Source organism: Sardina pilchardus, chromosome 12 (genome assembly GCF_963854185.1).
Source record: "Sardina pilchardus chromosome 12, fSarPil1.1, whole genome shotgun sequence".
NCBI classification, from domain to species: domain Eukaryota; kingdom Metazoa; phylum Chordata; class Actinopteri; order Clupeiformes; family Clupeidae; genus Sardina; species Sardina pilchardus.
This window is the reverse complement of record NC_085005.1, coordinates 15542989-15558925: the sequence shown is the minus strand read 5'-3', so window position 1 is coordinate 15558925 and position 15937 is coordinate 15542989. Positions and strand designations below refer to the sequence as shown.

Genomic DNA, 15937 nt, shown 5'->3' with positions numbered 1-15937 from the left:
GGAAGATAGATAGAGGGAGAGAGAGAAAATGAGACAAGTCTCCGTGAGGAGAGCTTGGCGCCTGCTGCCTGACTGGCGCCTGTGCCAGCTCCAACTGTGCGACTTCACTCTGTGGCGGCTCACTCAGCAGCCCGCGGGGCGGGCGGACAGGCGGACGGGCGGGGATCAGGGCCCTCGAGGGTGCTGAGAGGCCGTGGGGGCCGGCGGGGGCCGGAGGGGGCAGGCCTCAGCGCTCGCTAATGGGCCCTCGGCTACAGGCCGCGGGGGAGCGGGACAGAGCGGAGCGGAGCGGCTGCCATCTCGTGTCTGGTGTCACGGTCCCTGCGGAGGGCGCCGGGCGCGCCGATGGGATGAGGTTAGGCCTCCGCAGCTGCTCCTCATGCCAGAGAGCAAGCGAAGAATGAGCAAATGAGGAAAAAACACACACACACCCACACACTAAACACACACACACACACACACCAAACACCAAAATAATGGTGTTGACATTTTTGCACAATGAGCATTTCACATCTCTTGCGTTTTCTTTTTTTTTTTTTTTTTAAGTGGAAGCTCTGGTTATTGGATCTGTTGGCGACCAAGCTCTCATACTAATACACACCTTAAGACTGGTACACAGCAGTGCATTAGGGTCCTCGGCGTACGACAGAGAAATGGCCATCAGGAAGCCCTCATTTTCATCAAGAGGGTCGTTGGCTTGCGCTCCGAGACTTGGCAGGGCACCAGCCATGAGCTGTACCGTGTGCGCTTAATAGCAATGCAACAAGCGTCTGAGGCTGCTGCAATTAGGCTGTTTTATGGGAGGACAGTTCTGAGCGGTTATATCCTTGGCCACCGACCAAGTGGCTATTTAGTGTTCTTTCCAAAAAAAAAAAAAACCTTGGTGCAGGTGAATTTTATGAAGTGGAACACAAGGCAAACCCCTGCCCCCCTCCTCAAAAAAATAGAAAATAAAAAAATAAAAAAAAACCTTTGGGCAAGGTTCTTACCTCTTGTTTACAACATCACAGGATAGCTGCCCAGATGTGACCATTCCAACCACACTGAGTGTTGCACAAGATTCATTAAAAAAGAAAAACTCAAGATTCAAGGAAGGAAAAAGTCAAATGAAAACAATGAGCCAACGTCATGCAACAAGAGCCCGCCAGATTCTCCTGCAATAATGATTTCCTGGTCCACTTACTGATATTTTAATTGTGATCAATCCTGCAGTAATCGGAAAAAATAAACTGCTTTAAAATATGGGTGCAAGCACGATTACACACTGAGCGGTAGTGAATTGAGATAGTGAGCGAGGAAGGCCTGCCAACGAGTCGCCCCAAATACACAAGAGGCCTGCTGCTCAATGAGCCAGTGAAGGGACAAGTGTTCTAATGCCAAGATAAACATAGATAGGAAGCGTAAATGTGGTATGTCTCTATGTGTATTTGTGTTTGAGTATGTGTGTGTGTGTGTGTGTGTGTGTGTGTGTGTGTGTGTGTGTGTGTGTGTGTGTGTGTGGGTGAAAGACTGTTTGAGAATTAAACTAGGCTACTGGGAAGCAAACTGGCGAAGGAAATATCTCAGGCGTGACATTTGTAACAGACAGCGGGCACAGCACCCGATGCTGGAGCTCGCAAACATCTCATCAAATTCCATCCTTACTCCGGATACACACTCTCCGTCTCCCTCCTCTCTGCAACCCAATACAATGTCTCTAAAAGGGTCTTGCCAAAAGGGATAGGAAGGATGGAGATGCAACCCCCATCATCAAGACCACAGGAAGAACGTTCGAGAGGTCAACGTTCTCTTGAAAAAAAAAAGGGGGGGGGGGGGGAAGAGGATTTCTTACTCTTGGAAAAAGTGGGGTGTCAACAGCGAGGCCTCTTTCCCAGCCTCCTTCAAACGCCCCCCTCTCGCCCCCGCGCCGCATCCATCAGGGTGACAGCAGGAGGCTGGTCAGGTGTGGCGTGGTGGGGGGCTGCCCGGCAGGGTGGAGTGTACCAGCAGCACCGTGAGAAACAGGAGACGCGGGTGCCACTCGATCGCTCTCTCTCTCGCTCGCTCGCACTCGCGCCGGTCGAGCCCCAATGATGAATGAGAGCTTTGACAAACACGTCCTGAAGAGCACAAGCATCTGTGGACAACTGTCTGTCACAAGACACACTGTTCTGGTACCCTGACTCAAGAGTGTGTGTGTGCCTGTCTGAATGTGTGTTTTATGTGTGTGTGTGTATGTGTCTGTATATGTGTATATGTGTATATGTAGTGTGTGTGTGTGTAGTGTACGTCTATGGATATTGCGAATGAAGTTGTATTTCTTGTAAATGGGACGTCTGACACATTAGCACGGAGCTACCTACTAGTTTCCATCCAGAGCAGTCAGCTCACAGTAGAAACATCAACATAGACGTCTTTGGCTGAGGAATGCTCTCTTCTCCTTCTACTTGCCCCCACCCATCACCCACTTAACACATCATTTGAAATGTTCAAGCGCCGGGCCCCCTTCACCCAATAACAAATCATATATCAAAAGGAAAGTGATACTGTAGCAACCCCAGACCAGACAGTCACTGCGGGGTTCCAGGTGTCTATTCACATCTGTCTGTTTATTTATCTTGCTGCCATCCAGCTTTCTCCGTGTTTCAAAACACACAACACAAATACGGGAGGGGAGAGGGATAGTCTGTCCTGTCCTATAACCTGGGTTTATCTGAGCTGCCAACCTAGAAGACATTTTTTTGAGCAACGGCTGGCCTTGATGCAGCCAAAAACAGACATAGCCATGCACACAAGATACATTTTGAATAGGGACCCATTGATCCAATGTGTGAAAACTGAATCTTTTACAGTAGCTTTACTATGTTCACAATCTGTTTTAGAGCCCAATAATCCTGACCTACAGTATAAAACACTTGTGTTGATAGAGACTGATGTGGACATTTTCTTATACGTGGTCTCTATTCAATCATATTTGGTCTAGTATTACCTCTTTTCAATCCATTATAATTAGCTATTTCATTTGTAAAGAAATACATCTATCCTACATGTTATGCCAACATATTTAATTCACCTGAATATAGACCACTACAGTAGATAGAGAGTTATGGACATGGGCACTCAGTTTCTTTCAGATGATGGTGTCTTTCTGCCAGGGGCGCAGGAGATATTTTCAAAGTGAGGGAGATGAAATTGTGAGCAACAACCCAAAGAGTGAAATCAGGCTTCCGGATATCTAAACACTTCTGACCCACTGTCGATCATCATAATACTTTATTTTAAACGTGCAGGGTTCCAATGATCTAAGAAAACCTGGAAAAATCATGGAATTGTAAAAAATCCCATTTTCCAGGCCTACAAAAATCATGGATTTCAGTAAAATCACTGAAAATTTGGGAGAGGTCATGACATTTAATTTAGTCATAGCATGGACGTTGGTAGGAGATGGCTACGTGCCATTCAGTCACTTTCCTCATGGAAATGGAATAGTGGGGGAGAAAACAGAGGAAGCTATTTTTCCCAATGTCATTGTTTAAGTCACATACAGTGTTGGGCTACAGGAGTATCCACTCACTGTTGTGAAAAATAATCACTTGTTACGAACTGGAAAATGGCATGCTAAATGGAAGGTGCAGTCAAGGATTTTACACAATTTCAAGCCTAGAACATTTTTTGTCACATTCAGAAATTCATCTCCTTATGAACGCTAGTTCACCATTCTGTGAGTACACAGCAAAAAAAAAGTGGCAGGCAGCCTGTCTTTCAAACCCAGCGTGGAATTTCTCTTAGAATACTGAAGGCAGGGTTGAGCTGGTCCTTGACTATAACATAATGTAAGTATTTGTTGTTGTTGTTGTTGCACAATAGCATCTGCTAATACATTTAAACATAAACATAAACAAAGATAAATGTAACTTCCTGCAAAATCCCTGTCTGCACCTTTAAATATCTGACTGAGAAAGGGTGTGCAGAGGTGAGATGATCTCAGTTATGTGAAGAAACTTGGTTACAGAGAAATGCCAGGAAAATACTGACTTGACTTGCACAATAATCCACCTTCAGCCATCGTTTGCTGGATGTGAAAGTTGTGGTTGTACTTCAGGGGTAATGTAGGGTACTACATTGATATCTGTGATTACCCCAGTGTTATCAAGTTCAAAATGAGCCTATTGTTGTTATTCTCATGTATTGTTCTATAAAATAGTAAAATTGGTCAGTTTTAGCATTTCATATGTTGATATAGTTTTAGCTAATAGATAGGGCAAATTGTCACATTATGTTCTTTTGTACATTTTACACAAGGTCCCAAATGTTTTGGGAAAGGGGCTGTATGAAGAAAGGCCCTTTTAATACAGTTCTGAACTTGTGCTTCATGTTGGGTCTAACTACGTGTTTTACCATGGCTTATATCCGTAATAAATCCCTGTCTCTCGGGCCTTATTGCTTACGTAATGCGAGTTTAAGAGTAATGCTTGTAGTAATCCACCATGTTATTTGTTTGGAGTTTCCTCCAGTTCACAGCATTCAATTCTCAGACGTCCTCTCCCAGAAGCAATATGGGCGCAGTAGTAATTACTATTCCCGAAATTAACTGAGACTGAATCACATCAGAGAGGAGTCTTGGGAACTGAACTACCTTGGGAACGTTGGGACCACAATAAATCAATAATTCAGTCCACAATTCGCAGTCGTCCTGACATGAGGGTTGGTTTTTGTTTGCAGCTCAGAAAATAAGAATTCGGGGTGTGTGTGTGTGTGTGTGTGTGTGTGTGTGTGTGTGTGTGTGTGTGTGTGTGTGCAGTATTTTTTGGCATCCTACTGTCAATATGTCATATCTGAGGCATAAACAAACCCCAGAGTGACGTCCATGTTCTCGTAAGGCAGGCTTTTTATGGGATGCCTGTATGTGTGAATAAATATTTATAACATAAAATAGGTTATAAAATTAAACAAGGTGAAAAAAAGAATGCCCCAATACAACCCCCCTCCCCCCAACACACACACACATTAACCCTGAACCCTGAAAAAAAGAAAAAAAACAAGCTCCGTACAAGAATCTGGATCGATCCCACACTCCTTATTAGTGCTGGGTTATTATTAGTGACAGGCTTACAGAATGACATCATGGGTAGGGTCAACAGGCCGTCCCGAAAGGCATTATAATGAGGGGAGTACCGCTGCACGCACCCAGTTTTAAATGATGCAGGTGGTGCACGCCTCGGCCCTGGCTGCAAGAGCCAGGGCACAGAACAGCCAGAGAACTGGCCAGCTTAACAGAAAGTCTTGGCACATTTTTGGCATGCACCATATAAATTGCAAAGGGTTGAGGGGGAGCTGAACAGAACCTTAACAGAATCAACTAACAAAGCAGCATAGAAACGGCAGTTTGAAAGTTGCACCATCTCGAATAAAACGTTTACTGAAGCAGAGCGTTTCTCCACCACAATGATGATCTATTCCTTCTCTCGGTTTTCAAAAACGGTAGCCTCTGTAAATCTCATATATCCTAAGATAATTTCCATGTGTGCTTAATTGAGAAATATGTCTCAGAGCGCTCTCATAACTCGCCGATCTGTCACACAGCTTGTTCATCCGCGAGGCCCTTCAGGCTTTCCGTTCCCTTATGTCAGCGAGTGTGTGAGCCATAAATGTGCCAGGCGGAATAATCTGGAAGGGGGAAGCAGGAACCAAGCTGAGGGTGGGGTAGGATAGGGTAGGGTGGGGGGGGATGAAGTCTTTAGGTCAGCCAGCCATTCATTCCCCACTGCACAAAGCGCTTTGTTGGAGAATTCGCACCTTCAGAGGAGTAATTATGGCAGTGAGTTATGGGGATTTATAAGTTACAGTAAATCAACGCCATTGGATGTGGATAACGAGTCTCTGCTTTGGCCGATCGGGAGGGGGGAGAATCCTCGCCACGGGCCAGCTTGCTAACGCCACTCACCGAAAGGCAGCGTGCGGAGAGGAACAACGAAACACTCGTTTACACACAAACTCTCACACAACGTGGGCTCAGTCAGTCGTGCAGATGACAAAAAAAAAACTTCTTTTTTCCTTGCGTCATTCTTGTGAGTATATGTGTGCTGTATTGTGTAAGGTTTACGAGTGACAAATCTTATGCTAGAATGAAAGAAAGAGAGTGAGAGTGAGAGTGAGAGAAAGAGAATGACAGAAAGAGGGAGAGAGTGGAGAGCTTTGGTTAAAAAACGAGTCTTTGACACAAACGTGGCACTGTGAAGAGGTGAGGAAGTAAGGCAAGAAAGAGAGAATGATTTGTGCCATGATGGAGTTTAAGTGGTTTTCCACAGAGCTCAACTCGGAGTGGGGAAAAAAAAGATTTAACAATGGTCTCGTAATGTGCAAGATCCTTTAAACAAACACATAAAACTCGAGCTAAATTTTGCCACATTTATGGAGAGCTAATACTTGACCACGTATAAAACTGCTAATTGGGTCTTTTTTGTAAGTCCATCTTTTAGATTTTTTTCCCCCTTCTTTGTGGGGACGGCTCCCCCTCCCACCACCACCACCACCACTCTCTGCTCTCGCCAAATGAGATCTGGTGCGAGTTCCATTCATCCATTGGTCAGCCATTGTTGCAAAGCCAGATAAATATTTGCACTTCCCAGCTTTCCATGGACGCCATGAGGAGACCTCTTTGTACTGATGGGGTCACAGACGTACCGCATCTTCCTACCATCAAGCCCAGGGTCTTTGCATCTTCAATCATCAATTACCCCTTTCAAAGTAAAGTAGTTTTGTGAAGGGGGGTGTGGGTTGGTTGTATGGACCACCAGCAGACATCCATGACAAAAGAGCAAAATCACTTCAAAACAGCAGTGTGGACGAATGAGGTCTTCTCATTCCTTTACCCTCACCCAACAGATAGATACACTGGAATGCACTGGACTTAATTTCATCCGGACACGTTTGAAGAACGGGTAGCAAAGACATAGCCAACAGTTCGCTCTTTCACGCACTTAACGAGTGTATAAAAAAAACCCCAGAAATAACAGGGTTGAAAAATAAATTACAAAGGAAGCTGTTCAAGCACACTTGATGCCAAAGAAACTACAAAAAAAGACACTGAGAAATGACAAAAAGAAATTCTTGTGCTGATTTTCCCCATGTTCGTTGTGCACTATAGAGACAACCATTGTGTTACAGTCCTTCACATGCCTCATGTCTGATGACTGAAAACCCCCTCACACACATGGGGCCTCCAGACGCAAGAAGGCCGTCTCTACTGAGCAAACACACACATACACACGCACACAAACACACATACACACACACACACGCAGACACAGACACACACAGACACACACACACACAGAATGTGTTCTTCCACAAGCTTGGTGCTTGGGTGCCAAACACAGATGGGACCCTTCAGTCACTCCATCAAAATGTTTTTGTGCTTTCCATCCATGCTCAGTGACGCAGGGTGTAAAGGGGGGGGGGGGGAATGACAGGGTGGGAAAGAATAGGGAACAGAAAGAGAAAGAAACAAAGATCCATGTGTGACTAACGTTACTAATTAGCCCCAGCAGAGAAGCCACGATAACAGGTGCTATTGGACGAGCAACAACAACAACACTAACAAACAACAGCAGCGCTAGCATCTTTTGCTGCCTTTCACGGCACTCGACTGAATCGAGACCCCGTGCCAGAAAAAAAAAAAAAAAAACCTGCAAGAGAAGCGCTCGGAGCGCGTCGTAGATAAACATTTCAACCTACTCATTAAGCCAATAAAACGGGCCACATTATCTGAAGCCCTAGGTGATCGCGCCATTTACAACGCCGCATGATCAAAGCCAAGGTGGCTCGAAGAACACGCCGGCCTGCCTGCCTGCGAGTTGCAGTTTATAATCATTTGCCTGAGACTAGACAGTCAACACAGCTGTTTGGTTCCCTTGCAGCGATATTTTGACTCTGGGAGGCAGCGCCGCTTCCACTCCCCTCGCCACCCCCCACCCACCATGCTTCATCCTGAGTCCCCTCCAGCCCAGCCTTCCTTGTGAGGGCCTCATTAAAACAAAATCACTGCAGCTGGCCTGTAAAGGTGTGCTACAGGGCTTTTGTCTCAGTCGGTCACCTCTGACCTCTGGAGGCGGCCAGAATGTGACACAAGACGCAGCTGAACTTGACTATTCAGAGACGACTTCGTCGTCGTCGCCACCGCTGGCGCCACCGTCTCCACAACCACCACGGCACTACACAACATTTGTGGTTAAAGCACCTGAAATCAGACGGTGTGTTGTGTTTACCTTTCATCCCCCCCCTTTCTTCTTCACTGATACAGACACACAAAGTGGACCTCGACGGGACAAAGCATTCCTGTTTGTTTTCCCTTTCACAAATACAGACATATACACAGGCAGTTTTTTTTTCCCCCTGCCCGTGAACCCAGAGACCTTAGGCAAAAAAAAAAGTTGGCACAGGGATCTGTTTGACGTGTGGGCGGGTGTGCACCGTCGCTCCGCCGTGTTTGTCGCTGTGTTTATCGCAAGTGTGGAGTGACTTGGTGGACCTGTGGGAAAGGCTGCAGGTGCAGCAGGGCAGAGAGGGAGAGAGAGAGGGAGAGAGAGAGAGAGAGAGAGAGAGAGAGAGAGAGAGAGTTGGCACTAAGTTTATAGGTCACACTTCAGCTCGCTGCTCCGACTGACCCCGTCACAGTGAAGCGAAAACAAAAGGGCTTAGCTTTCTACAGCGCCTGTTTGAACACGTTTAAGACACGAGCAAAGGATGGGGGCTGGAAAGAGGGGAGATGAGGGCATGGAGGAGATCAAGTATCAGAATAATAACCAGTGTGTCAAAAAACTACAGAGCAGTTGGAAAGTGGCATGCCATCGTTTAGCAACTATTGCCACATTCTGGCAAAGCTTCCTGTGTACTGTTTGAGTTGAAAATACTAGAACTTAACACTTCTTCCTGAATGGCTTGTGTGCAATACCTTCAGGCAGTGGAGCGTGTATTGTTTTGTGTATCTGACAGACTTTCACGTTTCATTCAGGTTTTTTTTTTTTTTTTTTAAAGTATCTTTTTTTCAGGCCCTACCCTATCGCCTGTGTTGCAACAGTTTAACCTAAGCCAAGCATATTTTGGATACACTTTTGTCATTCATGTAAGGATTATGTTTCTTCAAAGGTACACTATCTCTATCTCTACCTCAGATCCATCTTGCTTATGTTCTTGTGCTCGGCGACTTTGCAGCATTTCTGTTTTTGTTAGATACCTGCATCAAAGGATTATCTTTGTGTCTATGGTGAAGAGAGAAATCACATCATGCATTACATCACTGCATCATGCCTCCAAATAGATTCAACTAAAAATGTACATGTATGCAATTTCATATTATTGTGCCTGATGTGCTTTCCTATGACTCTGATGGAATACCCGTAATTTCCCGACTATTAGCCGCGACTTGTACATTGATTTTGCAAAATTTCTTCAGCTATGAGGTTTATACAGGGGGGCAGTTAATATGGTGTTAATAAGGTTTTGTTTCTTTTAACTTGCATAAAACACTGTCCTGCGGCTTATACACAATGCGGCTTATATGCGGGAAATTGTATGTAACATTTACCTGATCAATTGTTCTGCTGGAATAAAAAGGTGGGGCGAAGGTGGGGAAAGGCCCCATCCAGACAACACTGGTCTTCTGGCTGTCACAGGCTGGTTGGCTGCAGAGATGTAAAAGTCCGGCTTAAGAAAGTAAAAGTCCTGCCATGTATGGCCTAGGTGCACGAAAGGCTCTTCCTGTACACTCATTTATTTCCGGTGGAAATTAAACTGTTGTAACGGCATCTTCTGTTATATTATGCTCGTTAAATCTTCCACTCTGACACGGAATATCTTGTTCAACTAATAATAAAAATGTCAACACGTATAAATCTTTCTTTGTCGTAACGTGCTGATTCCCAGGTGCAGCATCCAACCGTGTCCGTGTAAACACTAATTGCATTACCAATAGCGGCAGGCTCAAACACACCTGGCTCCACTGGAAACAAACGAGCGTACAGAGAGCCTTTCCTGCATGTAGCGCATTGGTTCTACCTGTGTGCTTAATAGTGGTGGGGGAAAAAATCGATTCTGTTCAGTATCGCAATATTTTGTGCATGCAATTATATCGATACTAGTAGCTCAAAGTATCGCAATACTTAATAATAGAATTTAATTATCTATTTTACTTTTATTTGAGTCCCCAAGGGGAATTTCAAGATATTACACTCACAAGGTGGCGCTTGTTGTGGCGTTTTATTGTGCATTCAACGGCAATTTCAAATAAAAATGGCTTCACAATCACAACCTGTTATAGACGACCCTCCATCACATTGAAAGTGTGGGTGTATTTCGGTTTTCAACAAAAAGCAAATAGTAAGGACCTTGATATGCACCACGCCATGACAGAGTGAGTTGAACAGTGTTATTTTCCTTATTTTTTGTAATGCCTTTGAATAATATGAGAGACATGAATAGCCATATATCGCAGAATCGAATCGCAATACTTGTTGTATCGCAATATGTTTAGAATCGCAATAATATCGAATTTTGGCCCAAATATCGCAATAGTATCGAATTGTCATTCTTTTGCCAATTCCCACCCCTAGTGCTTAACGCAGGTGATATCATGAATTAGCTAATCTTGCCTGGCTTATGAGTTGTGCTAATTAGAATCAGCTGATTAAGTGAATGGTTCAAACAAAAAATGTGAGGCCTTCCTGAATTTGGCCTTCCACACCTCTGCTCAGCTGGGGTCAAAACAAGTGGCTCTGACTTCAGCAGGTTGTGTAATTGTGTTGCACAAAGCATTAATACTAGAAAGGTGTAGTGATTTATTGAAATGAAACATGGCACTTTAAGAATGGTGCTTTAATTAGGTCTTTAAAAAGTCATAGTTGTTATCAGTAAAAAAAAAAAAAAGAATTCCAAAAAAGTTTCATGTTCTATCATCTAGGCCTATTTTATTACTTTCTATTAATGATATTTAAAGCTTTTTTTTACCATGGTATTGTTTCAGCATTGGTATCGAGATACTTAGGCAAGGTACTGTGTCAAAGTCATAATTTTGGTACCATGACAACACTACGACACTGAACTCCAGGCCAAGTGCTGTGGGCCTGCCTGTCTGCCACAGCTGTATGGAATCCCAGCTATGTTTACCAGCGAGTCCGCCACAAGTATGACGACTTTGTTCCCTCACATTGTGACCTGCTGCCCACAACCCCCCCCCCCCCCAACCCTGTCCACGGTCTGTTCGGTCCCGTCCCAATGAGGTCCACTTTGAACAGACACTTCAAATTTACCAGGAAATGGTCCAAAATGACCTACTCGAAATGGTCTCATCCTGAGTGGCGTATGTGTATTTGAACTAGTGACAGTAAATGTCTGGAAGACAGAGAGAGGGAGTGTGTGAGGGAGAGAGAAAGACGAGAGAGAGAGAGAGAGAGAGAGAGAGAGAGAGAGAGAGAGAGAGAGAGAGAGGGAAGGAGACATACGGCGGGAGTGTGGACGACCAAGACAGGCGTTTCATGACTGATCTGCTCTGGAAAGTGTTTGAGAAGAAAAAAAAAAAAAAAAAAAGTGTGTTTGACAAACACGTTGAGAAAAATCCACGCCTCGGCTCAGACTTAAGTATGTCAAAGCAAACATATTTAAGCTAGCGCGCCGCTTTATGTCTCGCGGGCGTGTGACAGAGATGAATGGAAACGGAGCACTTACCAGTGGAATCTCTGGCCCGATGAGCAGCGCTATTCATGCGCACCGATCGCCAAAGTCTTCAACAAATCAGCTATACAGGGCAGAAAAAAGAGAGAAAAAAAACAGCATTTAAAATCCATCACAGAAAAAAAAGATGCTTACACAAACCTATACGTGTCTGTGTGTCTGTGTGTCTGTGTGTCTGTGTGTCTGTGTGTCTGTGTGTCTGTGTGTCTGTGTGTCTGAGTTGTCTGAGTTGTCTGTGTTGTCTGTTGTTGGGCATGCATGAATCCCAAGTGAAACTACATGAGCACCTTACTCTGGGAAACTCATCATTCGTCAGGGTTGCCTCTTCGGATAATAAACTAGTCTGCCCTCTAAACTTGGCAGCACAGAAAGTTTATGACTCCTTAAGTGAAGTGTTGGTGAACCCATGCTGTCTTACTCTTGGACTCGCTGTGCTATTTGCCTCCATGCAAGTGACATGGAAAAGCCACAAGAAGAATAAGTGTAAACAGTAGTCGCCCACAACTTATCATTCCACATGACAAGAGGGCCAGGACAAACAAACCAGCCAACCAAAATACACAAACGTTCACACATACACGCGCGCACAGACTAATGCACACATACACACACACACGCTCAGAAAAGCAAAAGCTTGAAATGCTTGTCTTTATGAATACTGGGCCCAGTGTTGCCGTGCCAGTCGTCACCTTAATTGGGGGAGAAAGGAGAGAGGAAGGAGGGGGTGTCTTTGACATGCTTCCTGGGGTTTTCAAAAGCCACCTCTCAGGACGTCCCGTGCCTAATGGTTGCACCCCAGCCTCAGTCACCTTGACCCGCCCCCCCCCCCACCCCCCTCCACAACCCTATCCCTCCACCACCCCTCCGCTCCCAGTCCGTCAGCCCCCCCGACCCCCTACCCTCAAGAGGAGAGGTCACTGGAGACCCCCAAGCGGCTCTATCGCTGTAAATAAGGCCACAAGAGGTCAACGTGAAGATTGCAGACACTGGCAGGGGTGCTCAAAGCCCCCTTTCAAAAAAGTGTGTGTGTGTGTGTGTGTGTGCTGGCTAAGGCTCTAATAGCGGCCAAGTTCCCCAACAGCGACATGGTCGCTGCCGAAACAGGAGTTTGTTGAATGCCATGGGAACATATGGTTCACATCGCCAATTAATGGAGGTGTGGGAAGGTGATGACAAGACGAGTGGACCGGCGGAAGGCTTCATGGTGAGAGTGAAGTGGACACTTCCATCATTAGCCACAGAACTCGCTTTGAGAAACCCAGCGTGGACAGAAATATATAACTTCTGAAATGAGAGTATAAAATAAAGATCCATTGGAACAGCCATTGGAAAGTTTTTTTTCTGGTTGGTGATTTATTTATTTCTTTATTTTTTTGCAACATACTTGCAAATGAACAGTCTATTTTATAGTGATTCTTTAAAATAAATAAATAAATAAATAACACGCTCAAGAAATGTGGTCATTTGCTATATCCTCTGGCAATAATCCTAAAAGCAACGGCCTGACTGCCAGAGAGGCTATAGTTTAACTCAACACTGACCACAGCCCCGGCGTCAACGTTTCCTTCAAACCTCCACACCGAGGGGATTAAAGAGTGATGTAAGGTAAGAATCCATAATCCTGTGACACTGTGTATCAACATCACTTTTTTATGGCGGCCTCTTGCTCTCTCCTGCACTCCTCCTCCTCCCCTCTTCTCTCTCTCTCTCTCTCCTCTTTCTCCTTCTCTCTCTCCTTTCTCTCCGTGCATCCAAGATATGTACGTATGTAACCATTTACCACAGGAAGCATGTGGTCCGTATTAAGAGAGAGGGGAAAGGAGCATCATTAGCATTTGACAAGAAAATAAATCCCGCCTCACCGCGGTGCTGTTTAGGTTTTTTTTTTTCTCTCTCTCTTTCAGAAGGAACAAATAATTACGATATGATTGTTTTACACGTGACTAGTAAAAATGGTTCAGGATATCCTCTAGATGCTCGTTACATCAGCAAGCTACACATTTTGCCAAGCAAACTGTAAGAGGGGAAAACACGGCTGTCTTAAAACAAGAAAAAAGTAATTCATTAATTCATGTGCAAATGTGATATCAACACTCCAGAGAACTATTTAAAAAAACGAAAAGAAAAGAAATGCACTCTGATATCTTTCCAAGGAATGCTCCCTCTCGATTTACACGAGAGCCCTAACTCTCCACGATCGTTCGGCCCAAGGAATTCGCATCTCGCTTGCCTGCGCTGACCATTTCATCGTCCTCACAAGACCAGAGTTTCAGACCCAGCGTGGGCCGAGCGGGGCCCATTACTGCAATCAGGTCTGGTCAGAGTGGTGGTCAACACACACTTCACAAGGAGTCAGTCCACCTCATTGAACCCACTCACGCAGCAGCAGCAGCAGCAGCAGCAGAAGTCTATCAGCGCAGCGGCCAGGAGAGGCGTTATCCAACAGTGGTAAATTACATGACACTCCTCCCTGCCGCTGTTAAATATTATGCTGAGGGCTAAACATGCTTTTCTACACATCTAGGTGTCTGCGTTTTTCTTACCATGATTAATTCAGTGACAGCAATTTCATTTGAATATTTTGTACAGGTGAATTGGGGATATGGTGAGGATAATCACTTGAATTCATCACGTGAATCCATTAAGTGAATCTGGCTGGGTGCATCCCAAGTAGGAATTTCTCCACATTCTTCTCACTCACTCCCTCCCTCCCTCCCTCCTTCTTTCCCTCTCTCTCTCTGTCTGTCTATTTCTTTCTCTCATGTAGGCCAGACATGTATACACATACACACCCCGTCTTTCCCATTCTCCTTCTCATCTCGCGCCGAGCCCAGTAGCTGACTGGCTGGGATCAGCCTTGTAAACAGACACATTCCACAGAAGGTGCGCGGCGGATTCCTCTCCTCACACGGTCCACACTATCTCCCAGGCCAAATAGCTTTTCCCATCACTCCGGCAACACAATCCCGGGAGAAGAGGAGATTAACACACACACCCCCCACACACACACACACACACACACACACACACACACACACACACACACACACACACACACACACACACACACACACACACACACACACACACACACACACACACACACACACACACACACACACACACACACACACACACACACACACACACACACACACACACACACACACACACACACAGAGACATGCATGCACGCACGCACACTTAGTAATAACCCATATGACATGATGATGAGGAGTGTTTTGCACTGCCTCTTCATATTCTTGGACAGCGGGTGGAATCCTTGGTTTGCTGCTACAAGAAAGCCATGCCCTTTCCAATCGCTTAAAACACTGCCCTTGTTTTATGTTTGGAAAATGGCACAGAGCTTTTGCTCGGGACGGGGTCTACTCGGGCCAAATGACAGATCCCCAGATAACCACAAAACCAACTGAGCTATCTGAGCAAAATCATGGTGCGCTTTTCCCTGGACTTAAACATGATCTTTAATGACTCGGGGTCGAGGATTCTCTGCGGCTCAGGGTTCATTCGAATGGAAGCCTTGCTGACTTCTTCCGCCAACTGCAAGGCATCAAAGAAATCAAAGAGGCCCTTTCAAGACCCCCGAGAAACTCGAAAGGGGAAAAAAAAAAAAAAAAAAGTCATGGTGTGCCATGCCAGGCAGCAGGATAAACCAAATCGGGCAAGAGCCTTATGAAAACCTTTACTTTACACAGCCCAGGGATGAATGCCAAAACATACTCTAGCTGAATTTAATCTCTCCCACCTCCTACCCCCCAAACACACTTAAAAAAAAAAAAAAAGTTGATATTTCTTTGTGACCTCCCAACTGTATACAAAGCTATATACATGTACACATGACACCAAAACTGCCGAGGCGTGGGTGGGTGTCTGGAAGGGGTGACTTGAAAGAACACTTAAGATGCGTGTTCCTGAAGTGCTTAACAGCCAAGGACAGCAAAAAAAAAAAAAAAAAAAGCAAAGTGGAGAAAGTAGATTAGTAACTGCCGCTGTGGCTGGGACCTTGCCAGAAGCTTGCTCTCTCCATTTCTCTCTTTCTTCTCTCTCTCTCTCTCTTTCGTTCTCACTCACTCCCTCCCTCTCATTACTTCATTTTCTCCCTTTTTCGGTCTCTGCCCTGCTTGTCTTGTTTCAGCTGTTTGATTTCATGCTAGATATGTAAATTGCTTCTGAAACTAACACTGTACTCCACGCGGGCCTAGGGTTTTAG

General features: G+C 45.2%; 1 protein-coding gene across 2 annotated transcripts in view; it reads right to left on the bottom strand.

The window, feature by feature from the left end:
* The window catches only part of disp1 (dispatched homolog 1 (Drosophila)), a 62723-nt gene that overhangs the window by 28596 nt on the left and 18190 nt on the right, over positions 1-15937 (bottom strand). For both annotated transcript variants that reach the window (XM_062550635.1, XM_062550637.1), the window contains one exon: positions 11701-11770. The gene's annotated coding sequence lies outside the window, so the exon portion shown is untranslated. The remainder of the gene's footprint in view (positions 1-11700; positions 11771-15937) is intronic.